A 21,224-nucleotide genomic window follows, 5' to 3' on the forward strand; every position below is an offset into this window, starting at 1 on the left:
GGCCAGTGTGGAGCCCGTGCCGGGGAAGACCCTGTCCCTCTGCCAGCAGAGCCATTCATGGGGATAACCTTGTAATCTACAGAAATCTGGGAATTATTATGGATATTACATAAATCAACCCCCCTGTGTCAACAAGGAAAAAAACATTTTTAAAAGAAAAGTAGCTCAAAATTAACCCTGAGAGCATGGTTTTAACCCAGATCACCTTGGAAAAAGCACAGAGACAATGGTATGCATTCATTCCCTGTCCTTTATCATTTAAATAACCTGGCCTTCATTAGCTTCTGATGGATTGCTTTAAAATTGCTAAAACGGAGGTTGGTTTGTTTTTGATGTGTAGTTGCATTGATTTGGTTTTTTGCCTCTTTTTAATAAAAGGCATTTTATAGAGCACCAAAGTGAACCAGGGTAAAACATCCTGCAGCTCCCAGTTTGTCCAACAGTGGGGTGTTTGCAAACTGGTGCGGAGGGGCAGACCTGCCCTGGACAGGCAGGAGCGGATCCTGCCCGTGCACTGCCGAGGTTGGAGGGAGTTTGGGGAGGTGACACGGGGTCCACAGCAGCGAGACCCCCATGTTGGGGGCTGTGCTTTAACTGTGCAGCAGGTACCAAAGCATGTGGGGCTCATCGAGTCACGCCAGAGCAGAAAAGCAAAATAATTGTTGTCCAACGCCCCATCCATGGTCACCGACGCCACCTTTGCTGGTGCTGCCAGCTCTGCTGACATCTCCAGCTGGATGGAGTTGAAGGATGTATCTAAGTGGGATCACCAGCTCATTGCTCCTTAGGAATAACCTGCTAAGCCCAGGGCAGCGCAGCAAAGCTAAGCTCACCCTGCCTCAGCAGCGCTTGCTGAAGAGGCCTGACTGCCCTGCCTGCCCTGGTGGGCTGTGGCCGGCACCCAACGGAGAGTAAAAATGGGTCACATCTTCACGAAGCCATCAAACCTGGCCCAAGGCTGGCCAAAGCCTAGGGATGACGAGATACAAATGACTGTCAGGAAAAACTCCTGGGTAGCACCAGCATGGGACTGTAAACACAGCCAGGAAAATAGAGACCTGGGGCTTTTCTCCTTGCAGCAGCGGGCTGTCCCAAAACACCCAGGCTTTCCCAAAGCCCAAAGCCCACAGCCAACAGCACCTTCCCGCAGTGAAAAAGTGCATCACAATACTAAAATTCCTTCAGCCCCGCGGCCCAGCCCTGCAGATCTTTTTGATAATGGGTGCTGAAGGCAGCAAAAGGCTTTTGCTGCAGTGATTTTGAGCAGTAAGGTAGGAGGCTGCAGTTTGGCTTCCCGCAGGAGCCTGTGGGTCCCTGGCGTTGGTGGGAAAGGAGGGAAGCCCCAGTCGGTGCCAGCAGCACCCCCCGTCCCGGAAGGCTCCTTACACGCTCTCTGCAATGCCCCGGAGAAACTAAACCTATCACCTAGTCCAAGCCTGCCTTTAAACTTTTTATTAAGGAGTGAGCCACACCATTAGTAACTCAGTGTAATCTGCTAGATCTGTGCGCGCACGTTAACACACACAAAGCTGATAAACTCCCAGGGCTGGCTTGTCTCTCTTTACAAATCTGGACCAGTATTTGTATATAAGCAATCTGAAACCTGACCACTGGAATACACTGATTTTTTTCTCTTAAAGGAGACATTCCGAGTTAATTTAAAATACGTTTCTTTTGCAAAAAGCTCAATTGTAAAATCCTACTATATCTTCCTAGTTCATGGTAAACAAATAGCTGGCCAGTTTTGCTCTCATTTAGGTACAGAGCAAACTTGCCAGCCTCTTCCAGCTGGTCAGCATCAGGCCCCCAGGGAAGTTTCTCTGGGCTGGTTCCTGCTACCCCACATTAACACTCCCTGCTTTTTCTCTGCATCCATCATTATTCACAACACAGTGTCTGAAACCCACATTAAATACTGTTCTTTCAATTTTCCTCTCTGCAAGCTATCTGTGTTTCATGATGGTGAGTGCTAGAAACAGGGTGAAGCAGCGATCACGTAAAGAAGAAAGCGGGCACAGGGCAGCGGGAGAAGCCTGGCCCGGGATGGCTCAGGGACGCAGGGTGACGGTGCTGTCCTGCCGCCCCAGCCCCTGCAAACAACGTCCCTGTGCCGTGCCACCCTGCAGGTCAGGAGTCGAGGGATATCTCCTGACCGTGGGCAGCTACGCCTCTGAATGCCAAAACGCTCGCTCTTCTCATATCTGCAGATGGAAAATCTGGCTAGTTAAAGCCAGGGATGTTCCGGTGCCCAACTCGGCAACACCTGCGCACCAGACGCACCTCCATCGGTGGGACCAGTTGCCTCAGCCTTTGCTATGGGCCTTCCCCGAACCTTGGGCAGCTCCTCCCTTCGAAACCAGGCTCCTTTGGATGTGTCCCTCTGCCAGCTGTGGACCTGGCTCTGTTTTTCAGAGGAGATGATACTGCCTAAGTAAAATAAAATAAAATAAAATAAAATAAAATAAAATAAAATAAAATAAAATAGACTAAAATAAAATAAAACAAAAACCCCTAAAATAAAATAAAATAAAATAAAATAAAATATCACTCTTTAGATTGAAAGCAGGTCCCCCCGCAGGCAGCAAGGCACAGGCACGTGTTGGCCGGGCAGGGTGTTTGTTTGCAAACCAGCCAGGTGTTTGCGTGGAGCCGGCGGGGAGCAGAGCCTGCCGGGCAGCTAACGAGCAGGGTTTAACACCGGTGGCAGCCGTGCGTGGGGCCGGAGAAGTCATGCACACAACCATCAAAGGGAGGGCACGCAACCTGCCTGAGTCGCCTAACGCTGCTCAAATAGGATTGCTGCCGATGATGGACAGATCCTTATTTGTAAGTATTTAATGTTTCTTAGGAAGCACTTCTAAAAGAAATTGGTATGTAATGACAGCACTCACTGGAAAACAGGCCGATTATAAAATGCACTAACTTATCTGGTATTCATTTGAAAAGTAAATGGATGCAAGTAAAGGTGAGAGTTCACTACCAATTCAAATATTTTGCTCTAACAGGCTCTAGCACTCCTACTTTAATTCAAGCAGAAGCACAAGTATGAATAATCAAACTGGATGATGCTCATCAAAACCTTTGTGCCTTGCACCATTTCAAATGGTCATTGAAGCTTAATGGCAAAAAATTTACATTATTCCTTTAATTTGTATTCTGTTCCTTCCTTCTGAGTGATGTGATTGTGATTTTCTGTTGCCGGCTGTATTATTTTGATGCAAATGTTATGTGCTGCTACAGTCCAATTTCCTGCTTTGCCCTCCCCTTTTCTTCCCCCAGTAAAGAAACGACAGCTAAAATAGTTCAAAATTGGGGAGGGATTTTGAAATAGTTCCTTAACTACTGCTCCTAATTAAAGCAAACAATGCAGGGTCTTGAAGCACCCTGAAAAGCTGAAAATTAATTATTAGCTGAAGGGGGAGGGAAGTGGCTTTGCTCCCCGGACCTTCAAAAAAAAAAAAAAAAGGAAGAGAAAAAAGTGAGGAATCCCAATTCTGCCTACAAAAGAATTAGAAAAGAAAATTTGTAATTCAGTTAAAAACTCCTTTTGCTGGAACATAATCACCTAGGGATGAATGCTTTATTGAGAGGCATGGGGTTGCAAACCAAAGCCTTGCAAACAGGAGGCCCCCGGGGTGCTCACGGCACGTAATATATGCACCGACTAATTTATTGCGCTGTGACTAATTTCCATTCCTTGTGCTTAGAGTTGCCTCGCTAATTACAGGGATGTTTTCTTAACTTGGGTAATTGCGCTGCCCGCGCGCCGCCCCCCACGCGCGCCCCACGCGGGCTTTGATGCGCCCCCACGGGGCGGCTGCAGCGGGGCGCCGCCCTAATTAGATTGGCTGCCTTAATTAAGGGAGATGTGGGGGTGCGTGGGGGGGTGGTGGCGCCGAGCCCCCAGCTACGCAGGCACGCGTGGGGCTTGTGCATCCCGAGGCTGCCCAGATGTGCGGGGCAAAGCCAGCTCCGAGCCGGGCTCCCCTGGGCTTGCAAGGATGTAACCGAAACCAGACGACCCCCATATCCCGAATACCGACATCCCAGCATGCGTCCCATCCACGCACGTGTCCCATCCCAGCATCCGTCCCATCCCAGCATCCATCCCCACCAACTTCATCCCCACCAGGCTGACTGCACAGGGCAGGGCTCCTACCAGGAGCATCCCTGAAAATGAATACTGGGGGAACAGCCCCGAGCATTTGTGTCACTGTGCTGCTTGCCATGTGTTAAGCCTATCTCCAAATCTGCTGCCTTGGGCTGCCTTAATTTTATATGTGGAAGTCACTCATGCATTTAAAATTATTAGACAGATAATCACTTCCTTGAAATAATTTCAGCACTCATCTATAATAAAAAAGATTTCTTTCAAAGGACCCTTAGTTAAATGGGCTCAGCGCTACTTTCTGTATCACACAGGTCAATTTGATTCTGCTCTATACTCTCTATACAGCTAAACAATTGCTTTTCATAAACTGAAGAGCAGAGTGAAAGCAGCCTGTAATATCCATCCAGAGATGGCCTTGAACACTTTCGTTAATAAAAGCTTGACATCTGAAATTCTACTTCTTTATTCCTCCCTTATCAAAGAGTTGGTCGAGATTTCAGAAAATTAATGTCATATTAATAAATACTAATAACCCAGCAGCGAACGCCAGCAGGAAGATGACGAAGAAAACCCCCGGCCCGTGGGTGCAGCATCCCCTTGCCTGGTCCCGGGGGTACCGCACCTCGATGCCAGAGGATGGGCTGAGAGTTGGGGACACCTCGTGCGGAGCAGCGGCGATGGAGACCGCACGAGAAACACCGCTTCCAGCTGGGACTCGCACGTCTCTGCAGGATTGGGCCACATCCTTGCCACCCACATCCCATATGACCTTGCCAGAGAGATGCCAGGGAGAGACCTTCCGGGAGGCAGCCCCAAGCGGCATGCAGAGCCCCCAAATTTTACCCAACCAATGGAGTTCCAGCTGTGGGCCCCAACAGACCCTGCGCTTCTCCAAGATGACTTTAAACCCTCATTTAGTCTGGAGATGCTTTCCTCCATGAATTTGGGACCTCCGACAGCTTGAAGAAATGTAGTTATTTTCCTTTTACATTAAAATAAACAAATAGAGAGTTTCAGCTCGTATTTAAAGGCTAGGATGAGACCTGGTTTCAGAGACCACTGACATTGGAGACACAGATGCTTGAGAAGGGAAGAAATGCAATTTCTCTATCACAAAATTAATCGGAAGCAACACAAAGGTAGGAATCACGCGCCTGACACCCTGCACCTCGTGGGACTCTCTCCATCACTGCCCAGCCTGCCTCCGGCGTGCCTCTCCCCACCGCCCCTCTGGCAGCAGATCAGTTCACTTCCCCATTTATTGACCCAACACATGAGCGGACTGGTGCTTGGTTTTTTAAGTTAGACAGACCTTAAGCTCCCTGCAGCCTGTTGTGCAAACACAGAGATTTGCAAGTGCATTTTGCACGCATTGGGCTGGGCAGAAAGGGTTTTTTCTACCTGGGCACATTTTCTAGTCTTTGTGATCCGTGACAAATCGCAGTCTGAGGAAGAGGAAGTTGCTCTGAGCTTGAAATTTTAAAGAAAGAGATGAACACCCCAGGCGATGGCCCATTCATGGCTTGCCTGGCTGCTCCTGCGGTGCCCTGAGCCAGCACCCCTGCTCTCCTTGCTCCAGCCCCTGCCGCAGTGCTGCTCATCTGTCCTTTGGGCTGGTACATAAGGATAAGTCAAAATCAGCACAGCTCCTACCAGGCGAGGCAGCAGAAACCCTCTTCGAGAGCTTGGAGATTTTTCTGAAGGCGAATTCAGCAGCCAGCCCTGCCCTGCCCTCCAGTACCCGCAACTTAACTACAGTTACCCAACGTGGTGTATTGAACGTACACGGGAGCAACCCGCCGGCGCCAAAGCAGCTGCCCTCCGGCACGGCCAAGCGTCTCCAGCACGCGCCGGGCTCTGGCCCGTGAGACGAGGGGGTCCCTCGCCCGCTCCTGCTCCGCTGTCACATCGCGCTTTACCCAACAAGCCGCCGAGGACCGAGCTGTGCCTGTGGCACAGCGCCGTCGGGGCTGGGGATGCGCCTGCATCCCTCCTCGCACCCATCCTGGAGCAGCAGCCTCGGGACTAGCGCTGGAAGAGCGTACAGAGCACCAAGGACAACGCGGTGGCCGTGGGCGCGTGGGGGCATGGGGGGGGTGCTGCGAGGTGCCCGCAGCTGCGCGCTTGCGGCGTGCGGAGCACGCGCGCCCCGGTACACCGCTGCTGGGGACCGCGCCGGCGTGCGAGATGCTCACGTGTGTAAAGCATCTTCTCGGGCTCGTGCTTTGCTGTGAAAAAGGAAATAAAGAGTCTCCCCCCACGACGCTGCCTTCAGCATCTCCTTTCTAATAACTTGGCATATTCACTTAATACAGCCTGGCTCCTTCCAAGTCGTTAGCGGCGGCAGGAGACACAGCCTGAACATTGACCTGGTTTGCTTGCCAAGACAGAGCAAAGAGAAACCTTCACATAATCATTTCCAAACATTAAAATGGCTCCATTGTCATTATAGCTGAGAGATTGAATTCGCCTCATCAAAGCGGCGTATGACAGGTGACTCAATAGGATGGTGCCAAGCGCGGAGGCAAGGAGATTAGCAGGGCACTGATATCATTATTTCCGCCTATCACAGATTCGGCAGGGAGGCAATTGTAATTTCTGGGCTTATTAGTCTGCATTCGCAGGAAAAAACCTAGTGATAAACCTCAGTGTGACAGCCAGGCATTTGTGCAGCAAGTGCTGTCATAGTGACACTTAGAAAATGCCAATGTGGATACGTTCTCATAATCCCCCCTAATAGAGGTTAAAGCATGGCACAAAGGCACTCTTATCAATGATCGGGACACTAATAACATTTGCATTTTTAAGTTAAATATAGTAAGTAAAGAGTAAGTCTCCTCTTTGCGGCTTTGGCAATTAACTCGGCATTGGAAGAATAAAAGCAAAGCAGAAATTTCAGCCGGCCTCTGTCTCCTCCATGGCAGGCGAGGATCCTCCGCGGGTCGGTGTTCCCGGGATGGCCGCTGGCAGGCGAGGCACCCCGCAGCTCCCCACCTTGGCTTTCTGCGCTCGGGAACAGACAGCGAGGCTGGGGATGGGACCTGGCAGAAGCCAGCAGGACAGGCAGTTCGTAGGGATTGGTGCTGAGCAGAGGCGAGTGGAGATGCTCACCCGGCGTGGGGGGTCCCGGGAGCTGGGGGGGGCAGCTCGCTCCAGGTGCTGCCCTTTCCCCCAAGGAGGGGAGATTATTCGGGTGCTTTTACAGACTTCTACAAGTGGTTTCTCTTCGGAGGGACAAAACTTTTGTGGGGGGTTTTCTGCTCTGCGGCGCATGCCGGGCTTAGGTTTTCTGTGATAATTCCCCCCCAGACACGACCCCGGCATGCGTGCACCCACACGTGTGCTCACTGCAGGAATTTCTTAAGGAAAAAAAAAAATTACAGGTGGTAAACTGTTACTTTTCCACATTTAAATAAGAGACCAATTAAGAAGACTATGTAATTCAATTCTTGAGTGAGTGCCACTGAATTCAATTTGTTTCAGGTCAATGAATATAATGTGAAGTTATTAACAAAAAGGTCAGGGACTGCATATAAAATATACACACATGACACTGGCAGGAGTAATTAGTACACATTTCACATGTTCTGTTGCTCAGACATATGGTGTAGAAAATCTTAACAGGATTAGATGTTAATAAATGTTCCCCTCTCCCTCCCCCCGGCTCCCTATTTAAATGGGGTTTAGAGCTATTCCCCCCGGTGTTGCCGGGATCCACCGGAGGTTAAGGACCCGTGGCTGGCACGCCAGCCCCGTGGCCAGCGCAGGTGCCGGGCTCCTTGGCCGAGGCAACGCACCTGACTCGCCGAACCCAGGGCTCTTTGGGTTCTGCCCTGGACACCATCTCCTAGAGGCCAGTTAACAGCGTCTCCCACGCCTGGGGGGGCGCGTGGGGGGCACCCACAGAGTCCGCAGGCTGCCGGCTGCAGCTCCACCAATTCCCGTGCAGCTGGCGGGGGAAATATTTTGACATCTGCTCTGCAGCAGAGGGGAAGAGCGGCTCCTCAGCTTTAACAACAGCTCCTACAGCGTGCCTATTATTTTGCTTTCTAGAAATGCAGGTTATTTGCCTTTACCGCCCTTCCTCCCCCTCCCCTCAGCACGGCAGGGCACGAAGCCGGGAGGAAGGGGTGCGAGACTGCGATGGAGCCTGGCTCCTCCGCATGGGCAAATCGCTGGGAGCTGGACCCGAGGAGAGACCCGAGCCACGTGTCAGCACGTGCTGCGGCAGCAACACCTGCTCGGGGACCCGGCGTCCCGCACCGTCCTCGTCCCCCGGCTCCGCCGACAGACGGAGTTAGGCCATTTGTGGCATCTCACCCCTTACCCTTCAAGAGAACCTCACACGGGAGACGTCCAAAGGCACCGCGCAGGTGGGACAGCCAGCGTGGTCCGGGCAAGAGCGGGGGCAGCGCCATGGCGGTGATGGAGGAGTCCTCCCCTCCGTCCCCATGGGCAGGGGGACAGTCCCCGAGGGAAGAGCTCCGCCTGCTCCTTCCACACCCTAGGCGACCCCGCGGACACTCCTGCACCAAGAATTACTACATTTTGCCATGCAAATTTGCTACCAGTGCATACTTAATGTGAAATTATTATATAAATCATAATAAACAATTCAAATTAGTATATAAACTCTATGTTAAAGCAGCAGTTGAACTAAAAGAAGTCCACAACACATGGAAAAAAAAAAATCAGAGGAACATGAAGCCCTAAATGCCTTTGTGACTCTAAGTATCGAACACCTAGATCCTCTCTCAGGTAAGGGTGCACTTTAATAGGGGAAGAAAATGAGGACTTGGGCAAAACTCCCATGGAAGATATAGGAACAAATCCCAAGACACGAGAACTCTGCTCAGCTTCTGTACCATATAAGGGTTTTTACAAAAATGTACAAGGACAGAAAACACTGGAAAAATTCTGGTATGTGGCAGGCCTGGCCCCGTGTCAGCAGAGAGGGAGGAACGAGTCCCACTTACGCGCTGGTAAAGAGTCAACATCTCTGATTCATGTGAAAAAAGTGTCCTGCCTCCAACCTGCAGCACCTCCTCTCAGTTAGGCTTGAGTTAATGTTTTTTTGCTTGAAAATTTTCAAACAGAAGATAATTTAAAGCTAAATGCTTTAAGGAATAACCGTGTCACTCTTTTTTTATGCAAACTATCCTACCCGCAGAAACCCAGAGATTTTCCAAATAGCCAAAGCTCAGTGAAACTTTGCGAGCAGGCTGCACGTAAAGGACGTGCTGCAATTAAGGGACGGTGTTGATGGGTACCCCATCCCATTACCTGCTGCGGGCAGGGGAGCCCCTGCAGTTATGGGTGCTGCAGCGGGGTCAGATGAGCATCCCCAGCGAGTCCAGCGACCAGCCGCTTCCCTCCACCCAGCCATTCCCTTCGGTCCAGCGGCTCCGAGCTCCTGTGGTCGCTTCACTCGAGCCAGATCTCACGGCCCCTGACAGGTGGTGGGGTGCACTGGCGGTACTGGAGAAGATAGTGCTGTTTGCCTTGGGAAACATCACGTGAGATCACACATCTCTGGGTGTCAATTTTAGCGCTCGATTTTTAAAAGTAAATTTTAAAGGCCAGGTCTGGTTTCAGACTAATTCATCGAGATGCTATCCTAAGCCATGGCATGGAGCTGAATTTCCTTTTTATCACTCATGACCAAAATAAACGTCTTCCGTTGGCATTGTGCACAGACCAGGAGAATTGGCATAATTTCGCCGGATGCTCCTCTGCTGAGGAAGCCGTTTATATGGAACATAGATAATAAAAATTCTCGTTAATAATTTTTCAGATGAATGACCTTGCTGTGTTACATGCCAAGCGCAACCCCTTTCCTCTCCCAGCTCCTGACACAAGAGGGAAAGCCACAGCTCCCAGGGCTAAGTCGTCCCGCGGGAAAGCCGCGGCATGGCGAGTCCCTGCGGGATGGGGAGATGCTCTCAGGGCCGGTGGCTCTTCACCGCCTTCTCCCTGTCAGGGGACCACACACACGTCCCTACAAAAGCCGTTCTAAAAGCCTGCTGAGCTGCATCTACGTGTGTACATATTAATAGCAAAAAAACCCCAACCCCGGAGGCCTTCTGGACCACATGCACACCCCTACAATGTGCATTAAGAGAGGCCTTCCCTAGCCAACAGCATACTCCCCATGTCAATCAAATACCCCCACGCTATATCATATATACGATAAGGCACGCATGTGCCCTCATTTTTCCCCACTGGACAGATTCCTCCTTTTAAGCCAACATTCATCCTAAGTTAGTAAAATAGCTATTCTTCTACTTACAGAGACTTAAGTTCCTATTTTTTCACTGGATGCTAGAAGATTAATCCATGCCTAATTCCAGTATCAGGTCTGGGAAGCAGGACATATTTGGGACTATGGAAACTTCTTGACATGCTAATCGCTCCAATGTTTCTGGAATTAGCAGCGAGAGAAATGTTGCAAAGGACAGGTTAACTGATGCCTGGCAGCTTCCCCAGCACTTGCTGTGGGGAGCTAAATCTGATTTATAGAGATGCTCTGGTGTCCATTCAAATCTGCTTGAGATTCTTTACTGGGAAAAGATAATCACGTTAATGAGCCAGATGTGTTTGCTTGCTCTGATGTTTTTCTTCACATCTTCTGTTCAGAATGAAATATGCAACCAATTTCCCAAGTTATACTTTATCTCCAGTGTTGCCTGATGTGTTAAAAGAATTAAGTCATTTGTATATATTGACTAATAATTGTCATTTATTGCTGAACTTGTTAACATAATCCTCAACTGGAGATATTTGTTTATTTTGCTCATGTACTGCTGTATTGTTTTTGTATAACTGATTGCAGAAAGCAACAGGAAAATGCACGAGCAAGACATGGAGAGCTTCAATAACGGATATGAAACACGCTACCATATGGGTACAACCCCAAGTATATATGGGTTTAATATTTGTCTGTAAAGAGTGAACTTTAAAGTGAGATTAGCTCATACAGGTTCGAGGGTGAATGAAATCTGAGATGAGTGTGTTAATTAACATTGCCATGGCTAGGTATTCAAGACAGGATCCTATCTCCAGAGCCATCAGCAGAATTCCTTGGGTTTGCTCCGAGGAGGTCCAAGTTAGTGCTTACGGTGTATTTTGTCCTTAACAAAAAAGGGGAAAGATGCATCACTAGTTCTGGAATGGCTGAATTTCACTTCTTCAGCTGCCTCGGCACGTCAGACACCACTACCCATCCAGCAACAGCCCCTCGCTTGCTGCATCGGCTTCCCAGGTACCTCTTTCTGCACCCTCCTCCCCACAGGGCTCCCCAAGAACAGCAGCTGCCTAGCTTTGACCTGGGACTCTCACCACGTGTTAGCCTCGGGGCACGGCATAACGTACAAAGCGTAGTTCGGACAGGACAAGGTTTTAACCAGTGCTACCAAAAAGGATTAATTTCTCCCTGCTTCCAAGAATTGCAACATCACATATTCTTCCGTAAGAAGAGAAGTGGATGGAGGAAGGGCCAGCTCAGCAGTTTACTGAATATAAACAGGTGGAGAGGCAAAAAAAATAAAAAGGGCAAACAAATAAAAAAGAAGTCTATTTTCTTTTTAATTAAGAAGTGATTACCCCCCCAAGTGGCCCATTTTCTCTCCCTGTGATTTTGTGGTTTAAAAAAAACCTGAAGCAATTTATTTTTATTTTTACTGTTTGGCTTGCACATCGGAAGGAAATGAATAAAAAGAAGGGAAATACCTATGTGAAGCCTTTGGTTTGGATTTTTTCCCCTTTTCTTTTGTGTTTTCTCTTTCTTTTCTCACTGAAAAACACGACCAGCTTTCCACTAACATATGACACGACCCCCAGAACCTCTCCGTGACTTGAGCGAACCCAGAGTGATGCCCCCGCCCGTTTCGGACACCCCTACGTCTCAAGCCGGATTTTTAGTTAACGCCACCGGGATTTGCTCAGCATTTCTGCAACCCGCCCTTAAAAAAACCCCAGTGAACCCACCCAGCAGCCGCCCACCAGAGGACGGAGGTGGAAGCAGACCTCCCAGGCTTTGGCCACCGCAGCACCGCGGGCCAGCGGGTGCCGAAGCCGGCAGGGCTCCCGCCGCCGCCGCCGCTCCTAAGCCCCTTGGGCAGCCCCGCAGGCACGTGCATTGTGATGGGGGGGTCGGGGCTGGCAGCATTCAGCTTCCAGCAGCCGCGGGGTCAGCGCCTCCCAGCTCGGCAGGCTCTTACCACTCCTGTTCCCCGGCATTTTCATTAACTGAAGATTGCGAATGGGTCAGCAGATCTATACACTTTTTGTATTCCCTCTGCTCGGTTTATTTATTTCTTTTTTTTGCAGGATGCTGAATAACTAACCTTTTCTTCAATAGATAGATTTAAAAAAAATAGGATCCATCACACAGCAGCAGGATAGCCTTGCTCTGTTTTGACCTTTCTGAAATTAATTTCCCAATCTTAGCTTTCAAAATCAGAGATTGAAAAGACCTATTAGATCAGCCAATCCATCTTATCACTAGTACGGCAGCAAGCAGAGACCCCAGCTAAGTGCTCCTCTACACGGGGAAAGTATTCTGGAATAAGACGGGGCATGAATTTAAAGTGAAATACCTGTTCCAGAATATTCTGCACGTGGACACATACTCTGGAATAACTGCAGCTTTTTCTGAGTTTGCTCAGTCGACACCTGGAGCCAATCACTGTAACAGAAGGGAGGGGGGGGAAACCCAAACGTTTTAGGATAAAAGTACCTACTTCTGGAGCTTTTTTCTGGGATAGCTTCAGGGAATAGTTCACACTGATCCTTTTTCCCCATGCGGGACTGTTGCTCACAGGGCAGCATCCACCCAGGCAAGGTGCTAACCCAGCTGCCCAGGGGAGAGCTGCCCCCAGCCCCTGCAGGTAAATTCACTCTCCACCTGCAGAATCAATGATTGCCTTGAAGGATTTGGGCCAGAAGGATGAAATTCTAGTCTGCAGCTACTTAAGGAGCCTGTGATGTTAAAACACACCCCTCCCAAGTCACAATTTAGCACCTTCGCCAGGTGGCACGGGTCTTCTCAGAGGATCAGTACGTTTCCATATAGCAAATAACTCAGCACTTTGGGGCAAAACTCCAAAGCTCGAGTGTCTGCACCGCACGTCCCTGTGCTGGGAGCCCGAGGGCATGGCTGGGTCCAGCTGCCCTGAGCAGCACTCCTGGTCTGGGGTGGGGGTCCCCAGGGAGGCCCCTCGGGGCAGGGGAGGGCTCCCGGTGCCCCACGTCCCTCTCCTCCTATTCCCCTTGGTTTTATTAAATACCTCATTATGCCATTTTTGTGGTATTCCTCATCCTGCAGTTAGTGCTGCTCTGTCCCTGCCCCGGGCTCTGGGGGTTGTGTTTTAATGCCAACACTGCCGACCCTGGGGGAATAACCCGAGGGGACCCTGAAGTGCAGCTCGGACCCGCAGACGGCAGGGGCGATGTCCCACCTGCGAAAGCGCCTGCCAGAACAGGCTTCAAAAGAAAATGGTAATAGATTTCATAGGGGACAATTATAAAATAAGACACCTGAAGGAGATTTCTGGCTGGCTGACTGCCAGAACAATGAGGTTTTATAACACTTTTAACCATATCTAATACAACAATCTAATCCTTTTTTTAGAATCCTACAAAACTCTGCTCCAGTGATACCGCAGGAGCATCACAAGTGAATCACTGTGGTACAGAGCACTGTTTTCCCTTAAATCCTCAGACGTCATTGCTTTTCATGCGGCAGCCTGGCTGTTATTTTACAGGTAGGGGTGCCCATCAGCGGGATCAGGCTGGGAAGGATGAAATCACCAGATCTCACCGAGGTCGGGCTGGGAAGAATCACAACCCACCACACAGCAGCGGTGCGGGGCCGTCGCTATTTAAGGATGCTAAACCTCTGGGGGGGTGAGAAGGCTACGGTAGGGTTCGATGGACACCTCCGTTGGGTACTCACACCAGACGGTGATGACGAGGCCCTTTCCAGCCCACGGCCCTGAGCTATCTTGCTGCCGAAGGGAGGCCAGCAGCCGGCTCAGCCCTCCACAGCCAGCAGGAGATGGGTGCTCGCTGAGAGCGTGAGAGCCCACCCGCCTGGAGGGGACGGTCACCCTCTGCAGAGCTCGGTCTCCGTCTCCAGGCTCTGCAGACCCACCGCCCGCCCTAGACGGCCACGGCTGACGTGAACCCAGCCCTTCACCGCCCGCAAGGCTCAAACGTTTTAAGACGTGGCGTTCCCAGACAGCCAGCCTCCCTCGGCTCTCGGGAAGCGTCTGGGGATGTTTGACGGCCGTGGGCTTTCAGCAGAGCAGAGCAGCGCCGAGGGGTGGCCCGCTTCTCACAAACAGCAAGCAAAATGAACGAGGCCGGCGTGGCGTTGTAGTAACTCAGGTCTGTTCAAACCAACCTGGTTTCCTACTTTGATGATGCTACAAGTGTAGTCAATTAATAAAAAAAAAAAATCCCCCCTGCCTGCCCGGAGCAGATTTGCACGAAGCGTTTCACATCAGCCTTGGGGGAACGTTTGTGCTATAACGAACCGATACAACGTGTGCCACGCTGATTAAAAGCCGGATACCTAGCAGACCTTGAAAAGGCGTTGAGGGGAGGAAATTGTTAGCAGGTCAGTGCTTTCTGGAGGGTCCTCAGGGATCGCCACGAAGCCTGATGCCAGGGGTGGCTTCACCCAGACTGGAGGGAAATCCTTTGGTGCAGAGGGCAGAGGAGATCCCCTCCGGCGGTACCACACCGAGCCCAGGTACGGCGATTCCTCGTCAAAGGGATGCCACAGGCATACACGTAGGGAGGGGAGCCACCAGCGATGCTGATTTATGCTGCTGGTAGTAAATGATATCAATGCCACGACAGGCTTTGGTTTGGGAGAGAGGAGAATGCATTCAAAAGTATTTGAAAATGGGTTTCTTGCTATCAAATTCGACAGGAACGAGCCGCTGCTTAAACCCGAAGCAAGTGTATTCACAAAGAAACTGTAAATTTATATAAATATATATATATATATATATATCAGTTTAAAGCCCTTTTACATTTTCTATCAAGCATTGCAGTTTGGTTGACAACTGCAAGTCTTTTTCCATTAAAATGCCTCTATTATGCCTCTGCAGTTACTGCCCTTTTTAAACATCATTACATTGTGAGGAGCTGCCACTATATCCGTACAATGGGGGGAATCAAGAGCACACAGATAAACTGGAGCTGCAAACTTTGCGCACTCAACAAGTCCTCTCCGCAGACAATTAGGGCCAAAAGATAAATATTGACACATTAGACTATTTTCCTCAATTTGTTTTTTTGTTGATCGTCTGAGCGATCTGATGAGGCAAAATTCCACTTTTCCGATATCTCGGATTCTTGGCTAATAGAAACAAATAAAGTGAAAGCTTCTGTCCACAATGGGTTAGGAGCATCTATTGTTGGCAGGCACTAATCGGATTAAATTGGCTCCTGGCTCTATTGCTAGGAGGCTAACTCATTCCTAAATTTTTCCCATCTCAAGGGGATGTGTCATTGTTGCTTTTTTTTTTTACTATTTAAATCTGACGGATAGAAAGAAATAAGGAACGGCTTGAGATGACGGCAGTGCCCGCCGCCCTGCGAACAAAGAGCAGGGCTGGTAGAGGCACAGACATGGTGCGGTGCGGTGGTCCGCGCTGGCCGGAGGGGCCGGCGGGGGCTGCGGCGGCTCCCGCAAGCCCCTTCTCCTGGCTGGAGCCGGTCTGGCATCTCCGCCGCCGCTCCTCTCTGGAAATGGCATTTAAACCCCAAAGCTAATGCACCCGGGCGGGGAAAAACCTCCCGCTTTCCACACCGGGCTGCGCTCAGGTTGTTTTCCATTAGCATTTTAATACGTACCCCTGGCATCAGCCCCTTAAAAGAAGCAAACACGTTTATGCAAGCAGCCAAAAAAGACGGCCTTAAATAATGTCGCCTTTGGAGGGAGGCCCGCGAGCCGCGAGGTACATTTTTGCCCACAGTCTGATAATTTTCAAAGCTATTGGCAACCTGGGAATTTTCCTGCCTTATCACCAGGGCTCAGCTAACTTCACTAACACTAATCAGAGCTGGAATCATTCATTCAAGGATTGCATGATCATGTTTTTCTTTAGCAGTGACAGCTGCCTGAGCCGTATTAGCAATGCAGATGAGTCAGCCTAATAGGTTAATGCAGAACACGCGAAAATTAGGTTTAATCCCCAGTGAAATAATCTAACATTTTCACATTTCTTGATGTTGGGATAGAGACATTGGTGGTGACTCAATTAGGTGTAATGTAGATCAAAGCAAATTTACCTTCTGGCTGAACCTTCCCCATAGTTTAGATAGAAGAATATAAGGGTTCTTTACTAATTGGCCAATGGCTGTGGGGAAAATTATATTAAAAGCGTGCATACCGCAAGAATTGTGTTTCCGATTTGGACCAAGTAATGGCTGGGCTTTGCAAACACCCAGGCACGTCGTTTTGCCAGAAACCAGCATTTTGTGCACAGCACCTTCGAACTCGCAGCTCTTTTCAATGCAACGCTTACAAATGAAGACACTTGGGGTTTTTTTTTATTTTTTATTTTTTACTCTATTCATTTTTAATGTCCCATACTGAAATATCCCCACTGAGGTTTGAAAGAGCTTGTATTATAAAAGAAGCATAAAGGAAAAAAAAAAAACCAAACCACCCACCAGTGTGTGTCTATCTAATGTTTTCATTCTTGGGGAATAACATATCAAACAGCAATCGCTTTCAGTCATAAAGGGAAGGAAACAAAAAATTACATGCCCTCAGTTGCCAAATTATTTTTCGCCTTGACATCTTAATTCTTAATCCTTGTGTGTGGTCAAATCAGTCTACTATAGACAACCAATCAAGCAATTATTCCTAAATTATATTTGCCCAACTCACATTGATTGGTTATTCTTTTCTTATTGGGTAAGCTCATTAATTCTGAGCAGCTTGCTTATTATGCTTTCCACATCATTTTCTTTCTGAGCCTATCTACTCACACCAGCCTGCTGATGTTTCAAGATGCCATACAGAAAAAAAAGGCCGAGTGATCTATTGCATTGTCTCTTCCAGCAATTACAATTCACATTGCTGATTAACTTTGATGTGAAAACTAATGAGATAAGGCAAGTTATCAAGGCGGACCTGATCGTCATCTCATTTATAGAGCATTTGCCATCAGTGAATGACAAAAACTAATGAAGATGTATCTGACAGCAGGCTGAGCTGAGGCAGAATTTCGTTTCTCATCAGCAAGTGCTCGGCTTCGAACTCATCAGTCTATCTGAAACATGTGGAAATTAGCTTAATAATGAAAACACTTCATCCAAATAGACAAATGTTTACATTAAAATAGCTACATGATAAATAGATGTTAAAGATTTTATGCCTTCTTGAGTCTAAACAATGGAGCACAAAATATGTTCTCATATTCACTAAATCATCCCTATAAACCTCCACACGTGCTGCTGTACCTGCAAGTTCCCCGCTTAATGGCTCAAAAATATTTCCGGGCTGCGGTTCGTCCTTTTGGAAACGTACGGTTTGGGCTGTAATTAATTAATGCCTGTGCAATGGTAGCTGGCAGGAAAAAGGCAGAAGGACCCGGCGACGACGGCGTAGGGTAATTGTCCCTGTTCAGTGGGGACCAGGATGAGATTTGGGTGCACAGGGCTCCCAAAAGCAGATTTTTAACAGCACCGTAAGAGAAGCAAAAGATGCTGATATACGTTGTGCCTCAGGAACAAATTTACGCAACGTATAAAAGGGATCCATTTTTTCCCCAGCCAAAAATATGAAGTACAGATATAATGAATGTAAATACATCAACATTTCTTGCCTGAGCCATAGCTGCCAAAAAGTCTCCTGTAATATCAGTCTAGTTTAGAAATGTTCCTGATAAAAGGGAGGCGGGTAGAGCTACTCCCATTTTTAATATTGTGGCTTCGGTATCTTTATTTATGAGAGACTATTTCATATTTGTTGTGCATTATTTCACATGCTTATACTATGTCCAAACATATCCCCAATATGTTTTTGTATCTGGAATAAAATATTCATTAATCATCTGGGATCAAAAATACTGTTTTTAATAAAAAAAAGAGAAAGACGTGCATCTGTAAGGCAGAATGGCGAAATTCTCGCTTTAAAACTTATTTTAAAAGCTGTGTATACTTCAATTAAAATAAACAGTTGGTAAAAGATTCTTTTCCATTATCATGATTTTTTTGCCCTCTCTGAAAAAGAAATAATATAGACAGCCTATACCACTGCCTCCTCTAGAAAAAAAAAACCCAAACATGTTACTACCAATGTAAGAGGAATTTTAAAATTGATTTTAAAAAAGCTTATCCAAGTGGACTGAAAAAAATTACAGACTTTCCAGAAAAGCTGCAGGAGCTCCTATAAATTACGTACACCGACAGCTCTGTGTGCGCACGTGAAAAAAGCTCAGACCCTGACCAAGTTCCGAACGTAACGCCCGTGCAATAGGAATCACAACGGTGCCGGGGCTTTCCGAGCCGCCGATGGGTGCAGCCCCCCCCCGAGCCCCCCCCCCAAGCCGCGCGTTGTCCCCGGAGCGCCGCTGCCAGACAATTCCCATCTTACCATTCCGATCATAACGCACTCACCAACTTTCATTCCTCGTGTTTTGAGGACATCTGAGGTCCAAACCCGAGATACCCCGAGCAGATTGGCATTGTGTGTCACAGATTAGCCCGCACAAAGAGCCCGCGTCCCGGGAAAGTTAAAAGAAAAGCCTGTTATAAAGCACTAGCAACAAATTACTACTTCAACGCTGGATTAAATTTAAAAGCTCTTCACAGAGCTGCAGATAAATCCTATATATTAGAAGAAACCATAAAAGTACTTGTTCAAGAGCTAAAGGCACAAGTGGAAAGTTGACCCCAAAGATTTTTTTTTTAATAGCCTGCTAAGTTTATAAAATTTCTCAAGATGTAGAGAGAGGGTTACGTTACTTCTATAATACTCAACAGCACAAAGCTAACACGTGCTGGTTTGGCCGATTAATGAAGTGAGACAAATCTGCAGCAATCAATGCAATTCATTAAATAAAATGACAGCAAGGTTTGCTTTTTGGTTTTTGTGGGTTTTGGGGGTTTTTTTAATTTATTTTTTGCTTTTACCCAGCAATGAAGCAGGATGGTTTCTCTTCCACCACTCACGCACACAGTGGGAAAAACATTGATCCCATCCTTATTTTCCTTTTCACATGGAGCCATAAGTACAGGTACAGAATGGCATTCCTCCCAACCTGGTGCTCAGCATTTACATGAGAATCCCCAGCAGCTACACTGAAGGGTGAGGATGCTCTCCAAGTGGTCAGGACGCAGCGTTTTCCTTTCGGTTCAGAAAAATACATGTGATCTGTTCACGTTCTATTTTTCCTTTCTGCACATCCATTATTTTATATTTCTAAAATACAGGGCTTGGACATTGCAATCACTCGGCTTGATCGCCGGATATGTATACATACGTATATCTGCATGGAGGGACGTACAGAGAAAGGAATGCTGCTCCTCCCTCCCCCTCCCCGTCCTTTATCCCGGTAGCCTATTTTAATAAATAATTATAGGCAGCTAAAGGATTTGTTCATTCCAAAAGGTCTCCCCTTCACATTTCTCAGAGGTTCAGCTCAAGGAGACACCATGATAATAAGGCTGACTCGGGATCCCTACTTCACAATGTCATTATGAGCTAGCATTTAAAATGAAAAAAATATGTATATTATACCTAAAAGCGTTACAAGGTTACAGTCTCATCTTGGAGAATATTTAATGCTGCTGGGAAAGCAGCACTGTTGCACTGAGGAGGAGGTAAAGAGGGAGAAAAAACGAGAGGAAAATCCTTTCTGAAATACAAGCTCAGAAAAAAGATGTTGGGAGCGAGCATGAAGTTCATTTGCATTTCCAATGACTAGGACTAATCCTCCGCTACCACGTTTATATTTTCTTATTACTTTTCCTAATGATCTTCTTTTTTTGCTCGTAGCTTTTTCTCCTCTCTCCATTCCCCACTCCTCCCCGTTTCCAAACACCCAGCACGTTATTGTCTGGCTTGGGGCCGGACAGCCAAGGGCTAACGATGGCCCGTCCGTGCCGGTCCACGCAGCCCCTTAAACGCCAGGGGGTGGGGGCGGGTGGGTCCCCCCGAGCTGCTGCCCCCCAACCCACCCAGGCACCCGCCGCAGCCCCTCTCAGAGCCCCGGGTGCCCTGCCACGGCGGCAGGGCGGTTCGCTTTGTCAGGGTCTCTTAAGAAACGTTTCTGGGGTCGAGTAAGAGCAGAGGGGTTTTTGCCAGGTCCCTGGGGCACGGTCCAGGCAGCGGGCCCCATGCCGGTGGGGTCGTGGGGTGCGTGTGGGGTGCCCCCCCCCCCGGCGAGGGGCATCCAGGGCTCAGGGACCTCCCCGGGATGGGGAGGCTGCACCTGCCCCGCAGCCCCCCGTCACCCCCCGAAAGCCACCGCTGCCCCGGGAGCTGCCCCGGTAACTGCAGGTGGCACCACCGGCTGAGACTGGAAAAATAAATAAAATAAACCAGACCCCGTCACAAAAGAGACGGCCACCCAACGCGGCTATTATTGAAAAATTTAGCTTTATCGTCGTATTGAGACCTTTCTAAAAACTAACGCAGTTTAATCTTTAAAGCCCTATTCAAAATGGCACTTAGCTAAGAGTTAGACATGAAACTGGAGCTATATCTTAACGTTAATATACATCCTCTATCTTTGACAAGTAAATTACATTACTAAATGCCTGTTTGAGACCAGCTACTAAACTGCTATTTCAATATTATCCTAAAATTTGTTAATAGCAGCTCTTTCAAATAAATTAAGTGATAATGAAAAAAAGTCCCGCTTTGAATTTATATATATTTCAGCAGAGAATAATGTTTTATTTAAAATAGTTACAGCGCGCCTTTTGATTTAGAGTTTAAAGTAAATAATATTTGTACATCTAAAACATACTCAAGACAAATGAAAAGCCTCTAGATGCTTTTGTATGAGATGCTGAAGAGCTCTACAAACTTAAAAGCACAACCTCAATTAAGCCCATCTTCATCTGGAAAAAAAATTAGCAA

At 48.1% G+C, this 21,224-nt stretch overlaps 2 long non-coding RNA genes across 2 annotated transcripts in view; one reads left to right on the forward strand and one right to left on the reverse strand.

Annotated features, from left to right (window-relative positions):
• Positions 1 to 426: 426 nt before the first annotated feature.
• The window catches only part of LOC115344479, a 42,184-nt gene continuing 21,386 nt past the window's right edge, over positions 427 to 21,224 (reverse strand). Inside the window, exon 3 of the long non-coding RNA XR_003924534.2 lies at positions 427 to 2,427. This is a non-coding gene — a long non-coding RNA (uncharacterized LOC115344479). The remainder of the gene's footprint in view (positions 2,428 to 21,224) is intronic.
• Positions 2,589 to 6,374, forward strand: LOC115344477. Its single transcript, XR_003924532.1, has 2 exons — positions 2,589 to 2,826; positions 4,649 to 6,374. It is a non-coding gene; the product is annotated as an uncharacterized LOC115344477 (long non-coding RNA).

The sequence above is a fragment of the Aquila chrysaetos genome, chromosome 8 (genome assembly GCF_900496995.4).
Source record: "Aquila chrysaetos chrysaetos chromosome 8, bAquChr1.4, whole genome shotgun sequence".
Classification (NCBI taxonomy): Eukaryota; Metazoa; Chordata; class Aves; order Accipitriformes; family Accipitridae; genus Aquila; species Aquila chrysaetos.